The sequence below is a fragment of the Castor canadensis genome, chromosome 3 (assembly GCF_047511655.1).
Source record: "Castor canadensis chromosome 3, mCasCan1.hap1v2, whole genome shotgun sequence".
NCBI classification, from domain to species: Eukaryota; Metazoa; Chordata; class Mammalia; order Rodentia; family Castoridae; genus Castor; species Castor canadensis.
The window spans coordinates 64,995,137-65,016,577 of record NC_133388.1 but is presented as its reverse complement, the minus strand read 5'-3'; the positions used below and the strand labels follow the sequence as shown (position 1 = coordinate 65,016,577).

Sequence of the window (21,441 nt, the reverse complement as noted above, 5' to 3'; positions counted from 1 at the left end):
TTAATTAAGTCAAGTTGACAGGGAAGATTAGCCATCATATCCTGTATCTGAAGTTCACTTTTAAATGTGTCAAAATCAAGATAGACTAATAAACAGATAGCGAGAGAGATAAGTGAATAGACATATGATATAAATAGGCACAGAAAAATATAGAACCTAAGCAGTAGGTTGGTAGGTTGAAATCTTTACCTTTGTCAAAATAGATTTTGGGGATGGAGGTAGAAACAAGCACATTTAATATACAGTATCAATAGTAATCAATCATTGTTTCTTAGCATCTATGGGACATTGGTTCCAGGAGTCCTTGCAGATTCCCAAATCCATGGATATTCCCATCATTTATAGCAAATTGTGCTGTATTTGCATGTAAATTATGCACATCTTTCTGTATACTTCAAATCATCTATATCTTACTTACAATGCCTAGTAAATTTGGATGTTAGTTAAATAGTTGTACTGTTTTGTTTATGGAATGACAAAAATTCTTTGTATAGATTGGGGGTATAGCTCATTGGTAACTGTGCTTGATCTCTGCACTAGGAAAAAGTTTGTGTATGTTCAGTACAGGTACATTTTTTTCTTTTCAAATGTTTTCAGTCCATAGTTGGTTGAATCTGAAGATATGGAACCCATAAGACATAGAGGAAGGACTGTATTATATGGTGTTTAGTATCAGAAATGGCCCTCATTTTTCAATTACTTATTGCATTTTTTTGCAATGTGACCTTGTAACTCCTCCTATTTCTATTTTCTTTCCTCTTTAATTCATGCTGGTCCTGTGATTTGCTTGCATCAATAGAAAGAAACTGACTGTGCCAGCTGAGTCAGCACCTTCTGAGCTTATGTGTCCTACTCTTTCTTGAAACTCTCTTCTTTACAAGAACATGCATAGTTATGTTTTGGAAGATGATACACTGTCCTGAGCAGAACTGAATCTTTGAATTTTAGACAAGAAAGAGAAAACTCTTGGACCTTAAATGTGGAACACATTCTTTCACAATTATAGATTAGGAACCCAGAATTATATTTTTATCTCTCTAGATCCAATCATATTAATTGGTTCAGTAGGTAACTGATTCTCATTGTTTTCTCTCACATGTGTAATATAGATCAAATACGAACAATGTTAAGAAAACCAGGTCACACTAAGCGGAGGTCACATGCGAAAGAGGGAAGGTACAAGAAAGAAGTTAAGGAGGTGAGTTTGGTTGATGTACTTCCTGTACAAAAATGAAGACAGAATTTTTAAATCTATTGACATCACCATAAGAAGGGGACTAAGGTAAAAAGGAGGAAAATAGAGGGGATGAGCCAATTCGGGTTATAATGCATATATACATGGAAATGGTCACCATGAAAAACCCTGTATAGCTATCTTAAAAAAACAAAAATGTCATTTTCTAAAACAAAAACAGAGAGCAGGAAGGCAAAACAAGTCCTTCTGGGGAATTGGTATCAGTGGGAGGGAGAGAAAATAAGGAAAGGGTGTAGGAGGGTGAATATGGTGGAAATATTATGTCCACATGCATGCAAATGGAAAAATGAGATGTTTTGAAACTGTTCCAGGAATGGGGGAAGGGAGATAAAGGGGAGCGACAGAGGGGGTGAATTCAACTATGATGTATTTTAAAAGCTTTTATAAATGTCACATTGTACCCCAGTACAACAATGTAAAAAATGAAAAAGTAGCAGCTAAAGAGAACACATGTAATAAAAACAGATACTGATAAGCATAAACATTGCAAAATTTGACAGCTTAAATATGTTAGAAGTTCCATTTATTAAAACAGACAGAAGCATTGCAAACTATCTTTTCCTCCTTAAACCAATATAGCTAAGAAAAATAACAATATTGATAAATGATACATTGGGAAATCTTCTAGATTTCATGAAGGATCACTGAAAGATTAAAAGCATAACTGGAAAAGAAAACCACAGTCCTAAACATACATAGGTGGGACAGGTAAATAAAATGTGGCTGGAGATACTTTCACAGGAGATTGTCCAAATGACTAGTAGAATAAGTGTGGTAGCAGCACACTTATTCTTCGAAGAAGCTGCTATCCCTCCTGGGCCAGGAACTCTGCAGGAGCAGAGTGGCTGGAAGATGAGACAAAAAGGTCAGCACAGTATCTGAGATCACTGATAGTCCCAGAAGAAATAGGTTAACTTTTATATAAAACCAAATACCTTCCTCTCATCATAGATAGTTGTTATATAAAACTCCATAGCTATTGCTGTCCCTTTTATCAAGCTTTGTAGAGATTGAAATGTATATTAGCATTTTAATAGAAATTGCTACTACCAGGAAGAATTCCTAAATAATTGTGGAAAGGTAAGATGAAAGCAACTCATCCAACTCAACAAACAGAATGGCTCACAGTAAGTGAGAAGTGAGGTTACATGAACAATTGAAAATATTATTAGAGTAGGGATAACTAATGTCCTCAGAAAGATTAGTCATTGCATCCATAAGCAGAGTTTAAAAGGTATATTTGAAATTTAAATATAATGATTATATAATCACATTAGTAGCAGAATGGACATGGCTGATGAGCATAAACCATGCTAGCAACATTTAAAATTTCAATTTTACTTTAAAATTTTCATTTATGTTTAATATTTAGAGACAGAGTCTCTCTATGTTGCCCAGGCTGTTTGCCAAGTCATGATGTCTTAACTCAGTATCTTGATAACCAGAGATTAATGCTAGAAATATAGGACAAAGAAATTTTAGGATGGTAAGACAAAATAGAGATGAAACATTTTAAGAGAATAGTTAATATAGAGAAAGTTGACTGGGCATTGCAAAATTATTTAAAATCAGTTCTAAAAAAGACAGTGTAAAAATAGAACATGAATACTCAAGAAAATGATTGTGTGACATTTATTAAAGGGAGGGATTAAAATGCAGAATTTCCTTATGTGAAATTACATTTCTTTAAAGGAACAAAATGGATATGTGTTGGTGACAAGAGGGTAATTCATCAAGAAGTTATGACAATTATGAAACCATGCACTTAATATCCCAGTTGTGAGGTATGTAAAATAAAGACTGATAGAATCACACTGAGAAATGCATCCACAATCATCTGTCGATGGAAAATATTTTCTTAGAACGTTGATGAAGGGCCCAAACAGCTAAAGACTATATAGATTTTAGGACAACCTTGATTTAACAGATAATACAGAAATGTAAACGAATGTAGAGTACACATATACTGTTGTCAGGAAACAAGAAAGTCCTAGAAATAGAATTTGTATTGGCACACAGAAAGAATTTAATAAAATTCAAAATTAACCACATATAGGCAAAATATTTCATCTTGTAGTGTTCCTAATATCCATAGCAACCAAATGATTATTTAAAACAAATAATGATACTCATTACTGTTGCAGATATAGATTTACAATTGATTAGATGGCCTATGGTGACATTGTATAAATTGAGGATTTCTCAGAGGATTATTGATTAGTTTTAATATCCAGTACTTGCCTGAGTGGAGGCAGGCTGTGTAAACGCCTTTTCATCCAATTTTCCATGTTTTCTAATCTGGGCCACCTATTCGCTTTCATCATTTGGAGTATATAAAGCATCTCTTTTCTATATAAATGCTCATCAACTTACATTGGGGTTATGTCCTAATAATCCACTCATGGAGATAGGTACTATATAAAAGAAAAATGTAAAAATTCAAAATCCAAAATATGTATTTACTGAATGTATATCATATTCACACAATTTTAAAGTTGTAAAATGGAAGCCAAACTATTAAAAGTTGGAAATTATCTTTTTGCCAGTTATAATATTTAAAAAATGATTCTGTGTATCTTTTGTTACCTCTTCAGCTTTCTTTGGTCAGTTTTTATTAGTTCATTACTTTGTAATTCATCTTTGTCTTCTTTGGCTCCTGTTCAACCCCAACCTCCACCTACATTATTAAAAATTTTGAATATTTTCATAGCTTTACCCCCACTGAACCTTTCTTCATTGAAGGTAGGTCAGAGGTAGCCCCATTTCTCTCAACAGTCCAAGATTTATCTTTCCAATTAAGAGACACTTGCTCAACACTTTAGGGAAACAAAAACTAATTTAAAGTGGCTTGTGGTATCGTAGCAAAGTGGCACATGCCTAGCATATCAGAAACCCTAGGCTCAATTGTCAGTACAAAATCACAACAAAAAAAACAAACCAGCAAAGAAGCCTCATTTATCTAACCTTACATGTCCTATATTATCCCCCACAAAATCAGAATCTGAAAGTGAAAAATAACTTTTTATAAGAACAAAAATAGTAATAAACTCAATCCTTATAGTAGGAAAATGTTTCATAAACAGAAATTTAAAATGCCAACCATATTAAGAAATTTAAAAAAAAAATTGAACAATATTTATATCAAGAATTTCTCTTTATCAAGACATCATTAGAGAGTAGAAATCTGCTCCAGAGAGCTTGAGAAAAAATTTACAAAGCACATATCCAACCAAAGACTCATATCCAGAAATATAAAGAACTCCAGCAAATCAATAAGAAATAAACTTATAAATCTGTAGGAAAATATTAAAAAATTTAAGTGTACATTTTATAAAATATAAACAAATGCATAATTTAAAAAGATAAACAAAAGGATAATAAAAATAATTAAAATTTTATCTGTCACAAATTTAACTCACAATGTATTACTTTATCTATTAGAATAGTTATATATTTGATACATTGTAAGAACTTTTCTATACCCCATATTGTACCCCCAACCAACATAACAATAAAAAAAATAAAAAAGACAATATTAAGTATTGGTGATGGTTGGGGAGGACAGTGGGAGTGAAAGTATAAATTAGTAACTTTTGGGCAATACCTATGAAAATTGAGCATATACATAGCTAATCAATACTATCTCTAGTTATATGGCCAACAAAAGTTTTTAATCTATGTTCATTAAGCCAGGTGCCAGTGGCTCATGTCTGTAATCTAGCTATTCAGGAAGCAGAGATCAGGAGGATTGCTGTTCAAAGACAGCCTGGGCAAATAGTTCAGGAGGCCCTATGTCTAAAATACCCAACACTAAAAAGTGGTAGAGCAACTGCCTAAGATATGCAAGTATTTTCAAAACAACACTGTCCATGATAGTCATTTGGCCACTATAGACTGGCAAAAAATGTTTGACTGAATCAATGTGTTTTGATATTGTCATGGAACACCAGGGATGGATGTGCATGAATTAAAACTAGCAAAAAGATAAATGTTGTTTATGGATAAATGTTCCCAATAAAATTTTGAGCAAAATAAAATACAGAAAGTGTGTGTGATTTCACTTATACAGAGTTGAAAACAAAGATGATGAATCGATGGTGGCAGAAGTCAAGAACGCATTTATTTTCATGGATGAATTCCCTAAACTGGAAGAGATATAGGACACTTTAGTTACTGGCAGGTCCTGTTTTCTGATCAGATGCTTATTAAATAGGTTGTTCATGGTGAAAGCCTTCATTTGTACATTTTGATCTGTGAACTTTTTGTGTTGGTTGGAATGCAATAGAATGTCAGAGCATTTTCAAAGTGAATCTGAGGAAACTGAGAAAACTATGCACTAATAATGGAAAGACACCCAAGATAGCTTTAAGTGATTAAAAAAAAGTGATACCAGTTAAGGAAAATGTGCTATCTTTATGAGAAGCATTAAATATTCACATTTGTATTTGAAAATACTGCATACACATGTATATTAATGGAAAAATTATACATATTGAAACTGTTCCAGGGGAAGTGGATAAGTATAAAGGAATGGTGGAGGGAGTAAACTCAAATGTAATACATTTGATATAATATAAGATGTTTTGTAAATGCTAAAGTGTATCCCCACCTAGCACAACAGTTAAAAAGAAGAGTACAAAAAGACAGAAGATAAAACAAACAAACAAAAAGAAATCAAAGAAGAAAGGAAGAAAAGGCAGGCAGGAAGGAATTTACTTGCAAACCGAAATACTATTTTTTAACAGTAACACAATTAACATATATTTGTTAATATCTATTGCTTCATTTTCTGAGGTAAAAAGTACATATCTAAATGCATTGTGGTTCTTCTTTTACTTGTAATTTTCAACCTTTTGTCAGTATAACTTTACAAAGTGGAAACGTTGAAAACCTGTTTTTCCAGCTGTGCCAAAACACAAACAAATATGATGTAGTAAATTACTGCCTAACATTGTAGACTTAGTAAGGAGTGAAAATAAAATTCCTATGTTGTAAACTTTTTCACTGATCTTTGCCTCTGTTAAGGAAAGTTTTGAGAGATAAGGAACTGTTTTCTATTTTCTGCATCCTCATTTTCTCAAATGCCAATTCAAATTGCAGAAGCATAAAGAGAGAAAGCATTCTCATGCAATTCTTTATGAACTGTGTCAAACTGCATAACTGGTAATTTTCTTGAACAGAAGGAAATAATTTTGAAATCCATTTTAGAGAACAGAGATTTTTTTCCTCTTAGTCGTCATTAGTATAGATCCTCACTGTGCAGTGCTTAAAAGGTGAATTCAGCAACTTTATTTTATTTCCTTCATTGGTTTATTTTGCTTTTTATAACATGTATTTGGTAGACCTCAAAATTTACTAAGGTTTACTGTATTTTACAGATATTTAAATTTTCCAAAAAGACCTCCAAATAAACATTGAAATAAGCAGGTACTTAAAACTATATCTCAAAGCTGGGACTTCAAGTGCATCGATCCTATTAGTGACTAACTACTTTAAAATACACCTCAATTAAAATAAATTTACAATGATGCTGGTGCAAATCACAGGTTTTATTTTACTCTCAATAAACTTTTATTCAACAAAATTGGTATTAAAGGGCCAGCACATGTCCTCTGAAGCATCTCCAAAAATGTAAAGAGTACACTGGTGAACATTGTCAAAGCTACCTTTATAACCTGTGTACAGATTACTCAAAGGTTTGCAGCTATCTAGGAGCACTATTCAAGAAAATTCCTAGAAGATCCAAAATGGCAACTGGGACACTTGCAGACTGCATGAGCTCTGTGAATCAGGGACTTTGGTGAGATGCTGAAGACATACTTGGTTGAGATAAAGCACAAGGGAGAGCTGAAACTTCTGCATGCTGAACCCTTAGCCTGTGTAAAGTTTCATCATGCCACAATACACTGAAAGAACAGGTGGGAAGCCACCCCCATGCCACTGCCACCCACACACCACCCATAGGCCTTCTGACCCACCAGCTGCCACTCGCCCACCCACCCACTGGCCCACCAGCCCACCGGCACACCAGCCTGTAAGCTCCAAACGTGCTTGGGAGACCTTTAGCAGACCAACCAGAATACTTTCCTGTTGGAGCCACACTTGGCAAAAAAAAAAAAAAAAAAAGAAGAAGAAGAAGAAGAAACAAAACTCTGAAACCCTGAAACCCCAGCCCATAAGAAGGTTTTCCATACCATGTTACACTGAAAAAACAGGAGGGCTCCAGCACCACCAGATGCTGGCTCCAAACCTGTTAAGAGACACAGACCAACAAGTGAGCAAAAAAGCAGACAAACAGGACTGGATGCTAAAGGAGTAACACCAGAACTACTAAGACAGAAATTCCACTGTTCCTGAACCAGGAATTCTTTTTTTCTTTTCTTTAAGTGTTTGTTTGTCTTGTTTGCTGTTTAATTTTCCACCATCTCTCCCTGTTGATTTCTTTGGTTCACCATTTTTTTCCTTTTCTTTTTTCTCTTTCTATCTTGATTTTGTTAGTTTTACCATTGTAAGTTAGCTAATACTAAATTACACATAGACCAGGGACAGAAACAGAAGCAAGTGGAATGATGGGAAGACAAAAAAGGGACAGAAACATTCTTCCCTCCAAAAATAAATTATTAAAGGATTCAGAGGGAAATGAAGAAAAAGGAAAACCAGATCCAGACTCAAGCAAAGCAAAGATAAACTATACCAAGGAACACAAGGAAGCCCACAAGAACAACCTGAAAGAAGTTATCCTGCAAGTAATCAATGAGAATTTCATGGAGATGTTTCTAGACATGGTCAACCAAAATGTACAGGAGGCACTCAAGAAACTCCAAGACAACAAAAATAAAGAATATGAGAAAACACAAAAACAAATAAATGAACTCATAGAAGCCCTAAATAAACACCAAACTTAAACAGAAAAAAACCATAAATAGAGAGATAAATGTATTAAGGACAAAAATTGACAATATTAAATAGGAAGTGACCCATGATATGGAAAATCTCAGAAAAAAATAATGAAAAAGAAAAACAAAACAAAATGGAGGGCCACTCCAGCCGACTAGAACAAGCAGAAGACAGAATCTCAAAACTTGAAGATGAAATGGTAATTAAAAGAAAAACTGAAGAACTATTAGACAACTCAAGACCTGTGAAAGGAATATGCAAAAACTCACCGACTCTATCAAAAGACCAACCTGAGAATCATGGGCATTGAAGAAGTAGAAGAGGTGCAAGCAAAAGGAATTCTTAATATATTCAACAAAATAATAACAGGAAATTTCCCAAATCTAGAGAAAACTATGCCCATTCAGGTGCAGGAAGCATCCAGGACACCAAACAGTCTTGACCAAAATAGAACTACCCCACAACATATTATCATTAACACAATAAGCACAGAGACTATAGAAAGAATATTGAAGGCTGAAAGAGAGATAAAACAAATAATATACAAAGGTAAACCCTTCAAAATCACAGCATATTTCTCCATGGAGACCTTAAAAGGAAGAATAACATGGAGTGAGGTCTTCCAGGCACTGAATGAAAATAATTTCAACCCTAGGACACTCTACCTAGCAAAACTGTCATTCAAAATAGATGAAGCAATAAAAGTCTTCCACAATAAGCAGAAACTAAAACAATATATGACCACCAAGCTAATACTACAAAAGATTCTTCAAGGAATTCTATACACAGAGAATGAAAGCAAACAAAACCATGAAAGTACAGGCAATACCAAACCACAGAAGAAAAGGCAAGAAAGTAGAGACTAACATTGATTCAGATGCACACAATCAAATCCTTAAACAACAATGACAACTAAATGACAGGAGTCACCACATACCTATCAATAATAACACTGAATGTTAATGGACTTAATTCTCCATCAAAAGACACCACTTGGCAAACTGGGTTAAAAAGGAAGATCCAACAATCTGTTGGCTACAGGAGAACCATCTCATCAGCAGAAACAAGCTCTGGCTTAGGGTAAAAGGTTGGAGATGATTTACCAAGCCAATGACTTCTGAAAACAGGCAGGGGTAGCAATACTTATCTCAGACAAAGCAGACTTTAAGCTTACGTTGGTCAAATGAGATAAAGAAGGACACTCCATACTAATAAAAGAGGAAATACACAAAAAGGAAATAACAATTATCAACCTATATGCACCCACTTTAAGCTAACGTTGGTCAAATGAGATAAAGAAGGACACTTCATACTAATAAAAGAGGAAATACACAAAAAGGAAATAACAATTTTCAACCTATATGCACCCAACGTCAATGCACCCAATTTCATCAAACATACTCTAAAGGACTTAAAAACATATATAGACTCCAATACAGTAGTATTGGGAGACTTTAATATTCTCCTATCACCAATAGGCAGGTCATCCAAACAGAAAATCAATAAAGAAATTCTAGAACTAAATCACACCATAGATCAAATGGACCTAACTGATGTCTACAGAATATTTCATCCAACTTCTGCACAATATACATTCATCTCAGCAGCTAATAGAACCTTCTCCAAAATTGATCATATCTTAGTTAACAACGCAAGCTTCAGCAAATATAAGAAAATAGAAATAATCCCATGCATTATATCTGATCACAATGTATTAAAACTGGAACTCAACAACAGCAACAAAACAGTAAAAAGCATGCAAACAAATGGAAGCTGAACAACACATTGCTAAATGACCATTGGGTCATTGATGAAATAAAAGAGGAAATTAAGTTTCCTGGAAGTCAATGAAAATGAAAACATAACCTGCCAGAACCACTGGGACACAGCAAATGCAGTCCTGAGAGGAAAGTTTACAGCCAAGAGTAAATATGTTAAAAGGTCAGAAAGATATCAAATCAGTGACTTAATGCTATATCTCAAATGCCTAGAAAACAAGAAGAAAATCCCAAAACAAGCAGAAGGAGAGAAATAATAAAAATAAGTGCTAAAGTCAATGAAATAGAAACAACAACAACAAAAAAACATATGAAGAATTAATGAAACATGAAGCTGGTTCTTTGAAACAGCAAATAAGATTGACAGACCCCTAACAAACCTGACTAAAATGAGGGGAGAAAAAAACCCAAATCAGTAAAATTAGAACTGCAAAAGGAGAGATAAAAACAAATACCACAGAAATCCAGGAAATCATCACAGACTACTTTGAGAAACTATATTCTAATAAATTTGAAAATCTTGATGAAATGGACAGATTTCTAGATATTACTGCCATCCAAAGCTGAACTCAGAGGATATTAATCACCTGAATAAATCTATAACATAAAATGAAATTGAAGCAGCAATAAAGAGTCTCCCAAAAAAGAAAAGTCCAGAACCTGATGGATTTTCTGCTGAATTCTATCAGATGTTTAAAGAAGAAATAATACCAACCCTCCTTAAACTGTTCCACAAAATATAATGGGAAAGAACACTGCCTAACTCATTTTATGAAGCCAATATTACTCTCATACCAAAACCAGACAAAGATACCTCCAAAAAGAAGAACTATAGGCCAATTTCCTTAATGAACACTAATGCAAAAATCCTCAATAAAATAATGGGAAACTGAATCCAACAACACATCAGAAAGATCATCCACCATGTCAAAGTCAGTTTCATCCCAGGGATGCAGGGGTAGTTCAACATATGCAAATCTATAAATGTAATACAGCACATCAATAGAAGCAAAGACAAAGCCACTTGATCATCTCAATAAATGCAGAAAAAGCTTTTGACAAGATCCAACACCACTTCATGATAAAAGCTCTAAGAAAACTAGGAATAGGAGGAATGTACCTCAACATTGTAAAGGCTATATATTGCAAAACCTACAGCCAACATAATACTTAATGGGGAAAAACTGACACCATCTCCCTTAAAATCAGGAAAGAGACAAGGGTGCCCACTATCCTCACTCATATTCAACATATTATTTGAATTCCTAGCCAGAGCAATTAGGCAAGAGGAAGAAATAAAAGGAATACAAATAGGTAAAAAGACTGATAAAATATCCCTATTTGCAGACAATATGATCCTATACCTTAAAGACACAAAAACCTCTACCCCAAAACTCCTAGACACCATAAACAACTATAGCAAGGTGGCAGGGTACAAAATCAACTTACAAAAATCATTAGCTTTTCTATACACCAATAACTAACAAACTGAGAAAGATTATAAGGAAACAATTCCATTTGCAATAGCTTCAAAAAAAAATCAAATACATAGGAGTAAACTTAACAAAGGATGTGAATAACCTTCATAAGGAGAACTACCAACCCCTGAAGAAAGAGATCAAGGAAGACTACAGAAGGCGGAGAGATCTCCTGTGCTCATGGATTGTTAGAATCAACATAGTAAAAATGGCTATACTACCGAAAGCAATCTACATGTTCAATGCAATTTCCAGGAAAATGCCGATGACATTCATCACAGACATTGAAGAATCTACCCTAAAGTTCATTTGGAAACACAAGAGATGACAAATAGCCAAAGCAATACTCAGCAAATAGAGCAATGCTGGAGGTATCACAATACTTGACTTCAAACTACATTACAAAGCAATAGCAATAAAAACAGCATGGTACTGGCACAAAAACAGACAACAGAATAAAGGACATGGATATGAATCCACACAACTATATCCACCTCATTTTTGACAAAGGTGCCAAAAATATACAATGGAGAAAAGACAGCCTCTTCAACAAATGTTGGGAAAAGTGGTTATCCGTCTGTAAGAAACTGAAACTAGATCCATGTTTATAACCCTGTACTAGTATCAACTCAAAATGGATCAAGGACCTTAATATCAGACTCAAAACTCTGAAGTTAGTACAGGAAGGAGCAGGAAACACTCTGGAACAAATAAGTATAGGCAAAGACTTCCTCAATAGAACCCCAGTAGCCCAGCAACTAAGAGAAAGGATGGACAAATGGGACTTCATAAAATTAAAAAGCTCTGCACAACAAACAAAATGGTCTCTAAACTGAAGAAACCACCCACAGAGCGGGAGAAAATATTTTCCTGCTATACATCAGACAAAGAACTGATAACCATAATATATGGGGAACTTAAGAAATTAAACTCTTCTAAAATCAATGTGCTAATAAAGAAATGGGCAACTGAACTAAACAGAACTTTCTCAAAAGAAGAAATTCAAATGTCAAAAACATATGAAAAAATGCTCACTATCTCTAGCCATGAAGAAAATGCAAATCAAAACCACACTAAGATTCCACCTCACCCCTGTTAGAATAGCCACTAATAACAGGAGTTGGCTAGGATGTGGGTAAAAAGGAGCCCTCGTACACTGGTGGTGGAATGCAAGCTAGTGTAACCACTCTGTAAAAAAATATGGAGGCTTCTTAAAAATCTAAACATAGATCTGCCATATGATCCAGCAATCCCACTCCCGGGGATATACACAAAGGAATGCGACACAGGTCACTCCAAAAGCACATGCACACCCATGTTTATTGCAGTGCTATTCACAATAGCCAAGTCATGGAAACAGCCAAATGCCCCACTACTGATAAATAGATGAAGAAAATGTGGTATTTGCACACAGTGGAATTTTACTCAGCCATGAAGAAGAATGAAATATTATCATTTGCAGGTAAATGAATGGAACTGTAGAACATCATTCTGAACAAGGTCAGCCAGGCTCAGAAGACCCAAAATCATACGTTCTCTCTCATATGCTGAATTTAGATCTAGGGCAAATGCAGCAATGTTGTTGGACTTGGGTCACATGACAAGGGGAGAGTACATATAGGAGGTATGGGGATAGGTAGAAAATCCAAAACATGAAAATGTTTGTTGTCCCCACTGCAGAGGAGCTAATACTGAAACCTTAAAATGACAGAGGTCAACATAAGAAGGGGAACAGGAACCAGTGTCAACATCAGTTAGAGATGAATCAACTTGGGTTGTAAAATATTGTATATTGAAGCAATGCTAGGAATCTCTCTGTATAGGTATCTTTAGCTCAAGTAGCAAAAACGCTTTGTCTTTCTTATTATGCTATGTCTTCTCTTCAACAAAATTAGAGATAAGGGTTGAATAGGTTCTGCCTGGAAGTGAGGGTGGGTAGAAGGAGAAGGTGATAGCGCAGGGCAGGGGGGAGAAATGACCCAAACAATGTATGCACATGTGAATAAATGAATAAAAAACAAAAAAGAAAACTCTTGAATAATCTAAGTAAGAAAAGGGAGCTCTGTGTTGTCTTTACATACTGTTCCACTACCAACATAGATTTGCACTAGTCTTGAAAACTGACAGCCTACAATCATCATGAGACTAACATCCTGCCCATCACTGGAAGGACCAGAACAGGATAGAAACCACTAAATGTCCCATAAACAAAGATGTGATTATTTGATTAACCATTGTTTCCTTAGAATTCCTCACTCACAAGATTGTTTTATTTGATGTTACTCTGAGCTCACAAGTGCAAATAACCTTTTTCTAGAGAGCACCTGTCAAAAAAATTCATCTGAATTGTTTAAAACTGTGAATAACTTTGCAGTATATCAAAGGCAAACACAAAAATTTAAAGAGTAAAAGCTGATGAATGATGCCTCAATAGGGGTTTTGTAAAGCTCTAAACTAATCCCACATGTGGAGGACCATAAAATATTGAGGACTATGAATATGCTGTGGAAAGACAGGGGAATGCTCTAAACTCTCACCTATAAAATAACTTTAGGCTCTATAGAAAAAGGAAGTGTGCACTAGGGCAGAATTTTGAGCTGCCTGTCTGAGTATTAGTGGCATGCACCAATAGGTACAAGTGGTTCCTTAATAAAGGTAAGGGCACACATTGATGCCAGATATTTAAGGAAGTTTCTATGCAATCATTAGATGACCACTAAGCTAACAGGGCACAGTGGCTCACATCTATAATATCAGTTACATGGGAGGCAGAGATTGGGAGGATCATGGTTTTAAACTAGCCCCGGAAAAAAAGTTAGCAAGACCCCATTTCAATGAATAGGCACAGCATACTGACTTGTGCATGTCATTCCAGCTAATTGGGAAGCCATAGGTATGAGGATCTTTGTCCTAGGACAGCCCAGGACAAAAACTCAAGACTTTATCCAAAAAATAGCTAAAGCAAAAAGAGCTGAGTGTATGGCTCAAGTAGTAGAATTCCTGCCTAGCAAGTGCAAGGCCCTGAGTTCTAACCCCAATACCACACACACACACACACACACACACACACACACACACACATACACACACACACACACACAAAAGATAAAAAGATAACCACTAAGTTAACTGAGCAGAACCATTGTCAATGGAATACACCATATAAACATAATTAAGAGGGAGAATAGATCATTTCAATTAATGCAGAAAAAACATTTGGCAAAATTGACCACTCTTTCATAATAAATATTAACAATTAAACTAGGAAGAGAAGAGAATTTCATCAACTACATAAAGGGCATTTATGGAAACCAAACAGGTCTTTAGTGCTGAAAATTTGAAAATTTTCCTCCTCTGATCATAAAGAAGATAAAGATGCCTACTCATCCCCCTGTTATTCAACATTATAGACATCACCCTTATAAAGTCTTAGGGATTTGTGTTTAATGAAAATGCATATTTATAACTATCTTATTTTATTTTATTGAACCTGTGGCTAGGAGCATCAAGCTTAAGTAGGAGACTTTAAAAAGATAATTTGATTTTCATACAACTGTCTAAATTTTTCTCATGTCACCTCTTTTATTTGCACTAGGTATATGTAAAACTTAGGAAAACATGTGATCTAAGTGTTATATTGTAACTTTTCAAGAGATGCTAGTGTTTCATAGTCTTACTTAGTTTTGGTGTTAGTAAATGAAAAAAGGAGACTATTTTAAACAGAGTATCATTTCTGCCTATTCAAATTCAAATAGTGATTTATATGACTTCTTTGTGACTTACTTCGTTATGTAATTATGCCATTTCTAAATAGCAATATAAATGAATAATAAGGCCTTCAGCAACATGAGATATTCTACTGTATGCTTTCTAATTTTGTGAAAACATAGAAAGGTGCATGTTTTCATCTTTCTTCAAAATTCAATGAAATGTGTCCACAAAACCTCAGATGTGTCTTCTTTTCTGAGAACAATTTGCTTTAGTTCATTTCCTTTGGCAATTACATTAACATTTAATAAAATACAGATTTTGAAGAAGTGCTCAAAATGGTAATTTTCAAAAAGATTGTGTCTATGAAGTGGAACAAACTTTAAAGGTAAGAAAATGGATTCTAATGAATAATTCAAGACATATGGTAAAGTGTAAGTCATTTAATGTTTTTCTTTCCATATAAATTTAATTCTACTCCTAATGAATATCTTCCTTGCAAAATTTTGCTAATTTATATTATTACTTTGGAGGTCTGTCAATGTATTGTGAAATAAAATGAAAAGTTTCATTAGGAAAGATGTCAAATAACTCTCCAGGAAAATAATGTTTTCAGTACAACAATTTGTAGTAACATTCAGGGCCATCAATTTCCTATAAGAAATAAATAATTCATTTGAATAATTTGAAACATAGAGGTTACAGATTTTTTGTGTCTTCATGACACATATTCAATTCTACTATTTTTCTCAAATTCAAAATTTACTTAGTATTATTATCATTGTTATCTAAAATAGTACAAAGTCCTGTGAATCTTCTTTGAGTCTGTGAGCACTTAATAAATCACAACTGAACAATTTAAAAAGATGTATTTTATTTAATGATAAAGTTATTTGGAAGTAGGAAATGCCAAGAATTCCTCTTCTACCAGTTGGGGAGTCTATATCAATCTTTTTAGAGTCTATAAATCATGGAACACTCATCTAAATTCCTATAAATTTCCTTCCTATTTCTTAAAATGAATTTAAAAATCAATAAGTTAAATTAACCTGGTAGTCACATTTTACTTCTCTGTAGCCCTGAACAGATTTCAACTATTTCAAAGTTGTACCTCTTATAATAACTTCTCAAGGTAAACTAAATCTAAATATTGTGATCTGAGTTAACATCAACTTGAATATATTAAATAACATTTCTAAAAAGTGAAGAAATGGGTCAGTTGTAACTGAATCACAGATGTTCCTGGTTATTTTTTTGTCACTATACACTAAACTTATTTATCTTTGACCCAGAGGAGTATGACAGACAGAGATGGTCAGGAAGTTGCAAATTTCTGCTCCCAGAATACACACAAGATCTAATGAGAATACACTGAAATATTTTTGTCTTTTCTATTTCTTATGTATACTTTCCACCTCTTGTGTATTTTCTCTTGTATATTTACCTTTTCCAGCTTATATGACTATAACACAATTCCAAAATTTTATGTATCAGTCTGTTATCTTAATTCAGATTTCTAGACATGGAATAGAGTATTAATTGGAATGTATTTTCACAGGTTTTGTGTAAAAAAGAATCTAATGCTTATTCCAAGAATTTATGAAGTTTGATGCTGAGTCTTGGCCAAGATAAATATAAATTGAGTTAGCTACTAATTTATAAGATGGTGTTTAAATTTCAAAACAAGGTGGTACTCAGAGATAGTTGTTTACATAAGTAGTGGTTATCTTAATAATGGTTTTATTGTTTAATTACACAGCTTTTTTCAATTAGGTGACCTGTACAACAAAAAAAGTCCCCAACAAAATCTTTACTGGGTTCCTCAGAACAGAAAGTCCTCACATATACATTAATGGGTCATAATACTGAGGTAGAATTCATCCTATGAGATTAAGAAAGGGTTTGAGAAGCAGCATCTAGATGTTTCTTAAGTTCCCAAAGTTTTCTTGTGCTTCTTCACTTTTATGTCTTATGTGAATACTTTTAATAAACTGATCTACAATCATAAAATACAAATATCCATTACAATGAATTGTAGCCAAATTATAATGCTATATAATGATAAAAATATGACAGAATACATTATTAACAATTACAGTAGAAAAAATGATCAGTTTTCTCCAAAGAGGGAAATTATGTATGTAACACCACATAATTATGTATATAATCATAATCTTATGATTATGGAGTCCAATGAATTTCAAAATCTGCAGTCATGAAGCTTGTCTAGGGAAAGCCAAGAGTATAACTACAGTCTGAATTCTGGAAAAGAGCTGATATTTCAGTTTGAGTACAAAAAGCAAGATAAAACAAAAATGAACAAAATATTCCAGCAAAAAGACAGCTAAGTAGGAGGAATTCCCTATTACTTGGAGGAGAATCTGCTTTTTGTGTTATTTAGCTCATCAGTTGTTTGGGTGAGGCTCATCTACATAAGGGAGAATAAACTACTGAGTGTACTGATTCATATTTATCTCATCCTCAGGCATGCTCACACACACAAAAAAAACATTGATTAACCAAATATCCAGACACCCTTTGGCCAGTAAAATATGAAACAAGGCCTAACTGCACAAAACAAAAAGACTACTTCCAAAGAACAGCAGTTTGACAGTAAACATGTAAACTGAAAAATAGAATGAAAGCTTCCTAACGGCAACAGTGAAATCCTACCACATTTGTAGAATTTTATATCCAGTGGAAATCTAAAAGTCTGTATGGAAGTTCCTCATAAAACTAAAAACAGAGATACCATATGAGCCTTCCAGGCATATATCTGAAGGAATGAGCAGGAATGTAAATCAGCAAGGGATACAACTCAGGAGACACTTGCACACCCATGTTTATTGGAACACTATCTACAATAGCCAAACTTTGGAATCAGTCTAGGTGTTCATCAACTGGTGAATGGATAAAAAAAATGTGTTGTATATACACAGTGGATTATTATTCATGCATAAAGAATAATGAAATCATGTCATTTGCAGGAAAATGAATGGAACTGGAGATCATCATGTTAAATTAAATAAGCCAGACTCAGAAAGACAAATATCACATTTTCTCTCCTACACAGAATGTAGACCTTAAAAAATAGCAAGCATGTAGAAAAGGGGGCTTGTTGAAGAGGAATAAACCAGAGAAGGGGGAGTGAAAGGAGAGGATGACTGGTGGTTGAATATGATCAAAACATTTTACATGCATGTATGAAAATGTAATAATAAATTACATTAAAATGATAGGAAGAGGAGGATAAGAAAGTAATAGAAGGTATGAATTTGATCAAAGCATAGTATATGCATGTATGGTCATATCATAATGAAATGCTTGTGTTGATTAATATATGCTAATAAAATATTCTTCAAAAATGAGGGCAAAATGGACATTTAAGACAAAAATGAAATTGGAAAATTTATTATTGGAAGATTTATGCTTGACAATATGCAGAAAATACTTTTTCTGGAAGAAAAATGAGTACCACGCAAATACTTACAGATTCAGATAACACTGAAAAGCAGTGAAATGATAAATATTGACGAACATTGACTGTTGAAAACTATTATTATCATGTTCAGGGGTTCCCATATATACATGTGTATATTAATAAATTTGAGGTTAATGATTCATGAGTCTGAGAGGAATATATTGAAGTAAATTTTATAATGCACTTATATTATTTAAGTTAAATGTGTCAAGAAAGATAAAATTTGAAATCTCAGCCTACTTATTATAATCACTAGAGTAGCACCTGAAAGAGTAGTTTCTCAAACAAATAAAGTAATTAAAGACAAGAAGAAGAAAAAAGAGTGTACGCCATACAGTACACAAAGAAAATATTTAGTAATATTGCACATTTAATACTGAAAATGTAATTAAACAAGCAATATGACTTTTAATTAATACTTATAATCAGGAGAGATTACAAGATGGCGGCTAGAGGGAGGAAGGATAAAGCGAGCCTCCTATAGTGAAATCTTGGAGAGATGCTGGAGACACACTTTGCAGGCATAATCACTGAGAAGAGGCATAACTTTGACCCCTCCACAAATCCATCCAGCACAGAGAATTTCTACTTCACATTAAATGGAGAAACCAGGAGGGCCCCTGGGCCGCCACTCACCTGCGTCCAGACATTTGGGAAGACATGGACCAGGTGAGCTTCACGGTACCGTGGTACTCCCACAGAGAAGCCTGGGCCAGAGCAGCACAGCCCCCTGGACAGACTGACCTCCACCCGGGGAAAAAAGAGAAACTGACTAATAAGTAATAAGAACAATAAAGGCACATGGGAAAGAGGGTGGGGTGCACTGAGCACCAAAGATTGGGGGAAGGGAATCCTTCCTGGGACTGTAAATAAACAAGCTGGGTGGGCTGGAAAGGCTCTGGTGGGAGCGGGGGGGGGGGGCATGCACCCAGCAACCAGGAGTGGGAAAGATTGTGAAAGTGGCGGAGGGAGGAAAACTCCACAGGAGAGGAGGGAAGACCCACTTCTCACGTGAACTGTAAACAAATATGGCGGCTGGCAAGAGCGACAGCACCGCCCAGTAATCAGGACCAGGAGAGCTTGTGAAAGTGGTGGTGGGAGGAAAACTCCACAAAAGAGAGGGGAAGACCCACCTCCAACATGAACTGTAAATAAACACACAGGCCTAACAACGTGGGTGCGGTGTCACTTTTCCCAGTGTGCTTGGAAAAGGGAAAGCTTGTAGCAGAGGCTCCCGCACAGAAGAACTCTGAGCAAACAAAGGGTGCATGGCCAGGTGAGTGCTAAGCTCACCCCAGAGATCTGCATAAATAACGCCACCAGCAACAGCAAGCTGACAGCAGCGGGCAGGCAAGCCACAGCTGTAGATACCATTCTCAGAACTGTCTCCAGACTTTTTTTTCTTCTTCTCCCTACCTTTGATGAGAGAACAACTGAATTACACCTGCATGCTGAAAAACTTACTGAAACTGTATTGCATTTGAACTTGGGACACTTGGTGGTGTTTGTGTGTGTGTGTGTGTGTAGTTTTGTTCTACTTTATGCATCCCCTTTGATGAGACAACTACAGAACAACATCTGAGGCACCATCTCCAGGATTGGAGACTGAGACAGACATGACCCAAATTGTTAAGACTGAAACTTCATTGCATTTGAACTTGGAGGTTTTTTGGTTTTTTTTTAAATTTTCTATTTTTCATTTTATTTTAATTCATTTCTATATATAGATATTTCTTTCATTTACTTATTTTTCATTTTTATTCTTATCTTTTTTTTATTTTTGATTTTCAGTCCTCTCTCTATCTCTCTAATGTCTGTTCAGCTTACTGTCAATTAGTACACTAATGCTCCCTGTTTATACCTTTGAAACTTTCTTGTCTGATACCTTGTTCTGTTTTCTCCTTCTTGTCTGTGTATTTGTTTGTCCCTATTTAACTTCTTGCTTTCCATCTCAGCTCACCCTTCCATTCTAAATATTGCCATTGTTATTATTACAAGCTAGAAAATACTTAATTGCACACAGTACAGGGACAGTAACAGCACCAAAGACAATGACAGGAAGACAGAAAAAACAGAGAAACCAGTTTCCCCACAGCAAAAAATTAGTACAGGAACCAGAGGGGAATGAAGAGAACAGAAACTCAGATCCAGACTCCAACAAAATGAAGATAAACTATGCCAAAGAGCCCAATGAAGCCCACAAGAAAAATTTAAAAGAAGACATACTACAGGTACTCAATGAGAATTTTATAGAGATGATACTGGATAGGGTCAACCAAAATGTACAGGAGACACTCAAGAAATTCCAAGACGACAAAAATAGAGAATTTGAAAAAGCAAAAGAAGAAATAAAGGAAACCATAGAAGCACTGTATAAACACCAAAGTGAAAGAGAGAACACCATGAACAAACAGATAAATGAACTCAGGACAAAAATAGACAACATTAAAGAGGAAACCACCCAGGATATGGAAAACCTCAGAAAAAAGAATGAAACAGAACTGCAAAACAAAACGGAAGGCCAATCCACCACAATAGAACAAACAGAAGACAGAATCTCATTTCTCAGAAGATGAAATGGTAATTAAAGGAAAAACCAAAGAACTATTAATTAAACAACTCAAGAACTCAAGACCTGTGAAAAGAAAATGCAAGAACTAACTGACTCTGTCAAAAGACCAAACTTGAGAATCATGGGCATCGAAGAAGGAGAAGAGGTGCAAGTGAAGGGAATGCGTAATCTATTCAACAAAATAATAACAGAAAATTTCCCAAATCTAGAGAAAGATATTCCCATACAGATGCAAGAGGCCTCCAGGACACCAAACAGACCAGATCAAAATA

At 34.8% G+C, this 21,441-nt stretch overlaps 1 long non-coding RNA gene across 2 annotated transcripts in view; it reads left to right on the top strand.

Moving 5' to 3' along the window:
* Window positions 1-15,014, top strand: part of LOC141421589 (uncharacterized) — a 123,470-nt gene extending 108,456 nt beyond the window's left edge. Inside the window, exons 3-4 of one of the 2 annotated variants that reach the window (XR_012446177.1) lie at window positions 1,110-1,198; window positions 2,948-15,014. This is a non-coding gene — a long non-coding RNA (uncharacterized lncRNA). Of the gene's footprint in view, window positions 1-1,109 lie in introns of both variants that reach the window. The other variant, XR_012446176.1, reaches the window with a different exon arrangement.
* Window positions 15,015-21,441: the final 6,427 nt, after the last annotated feature.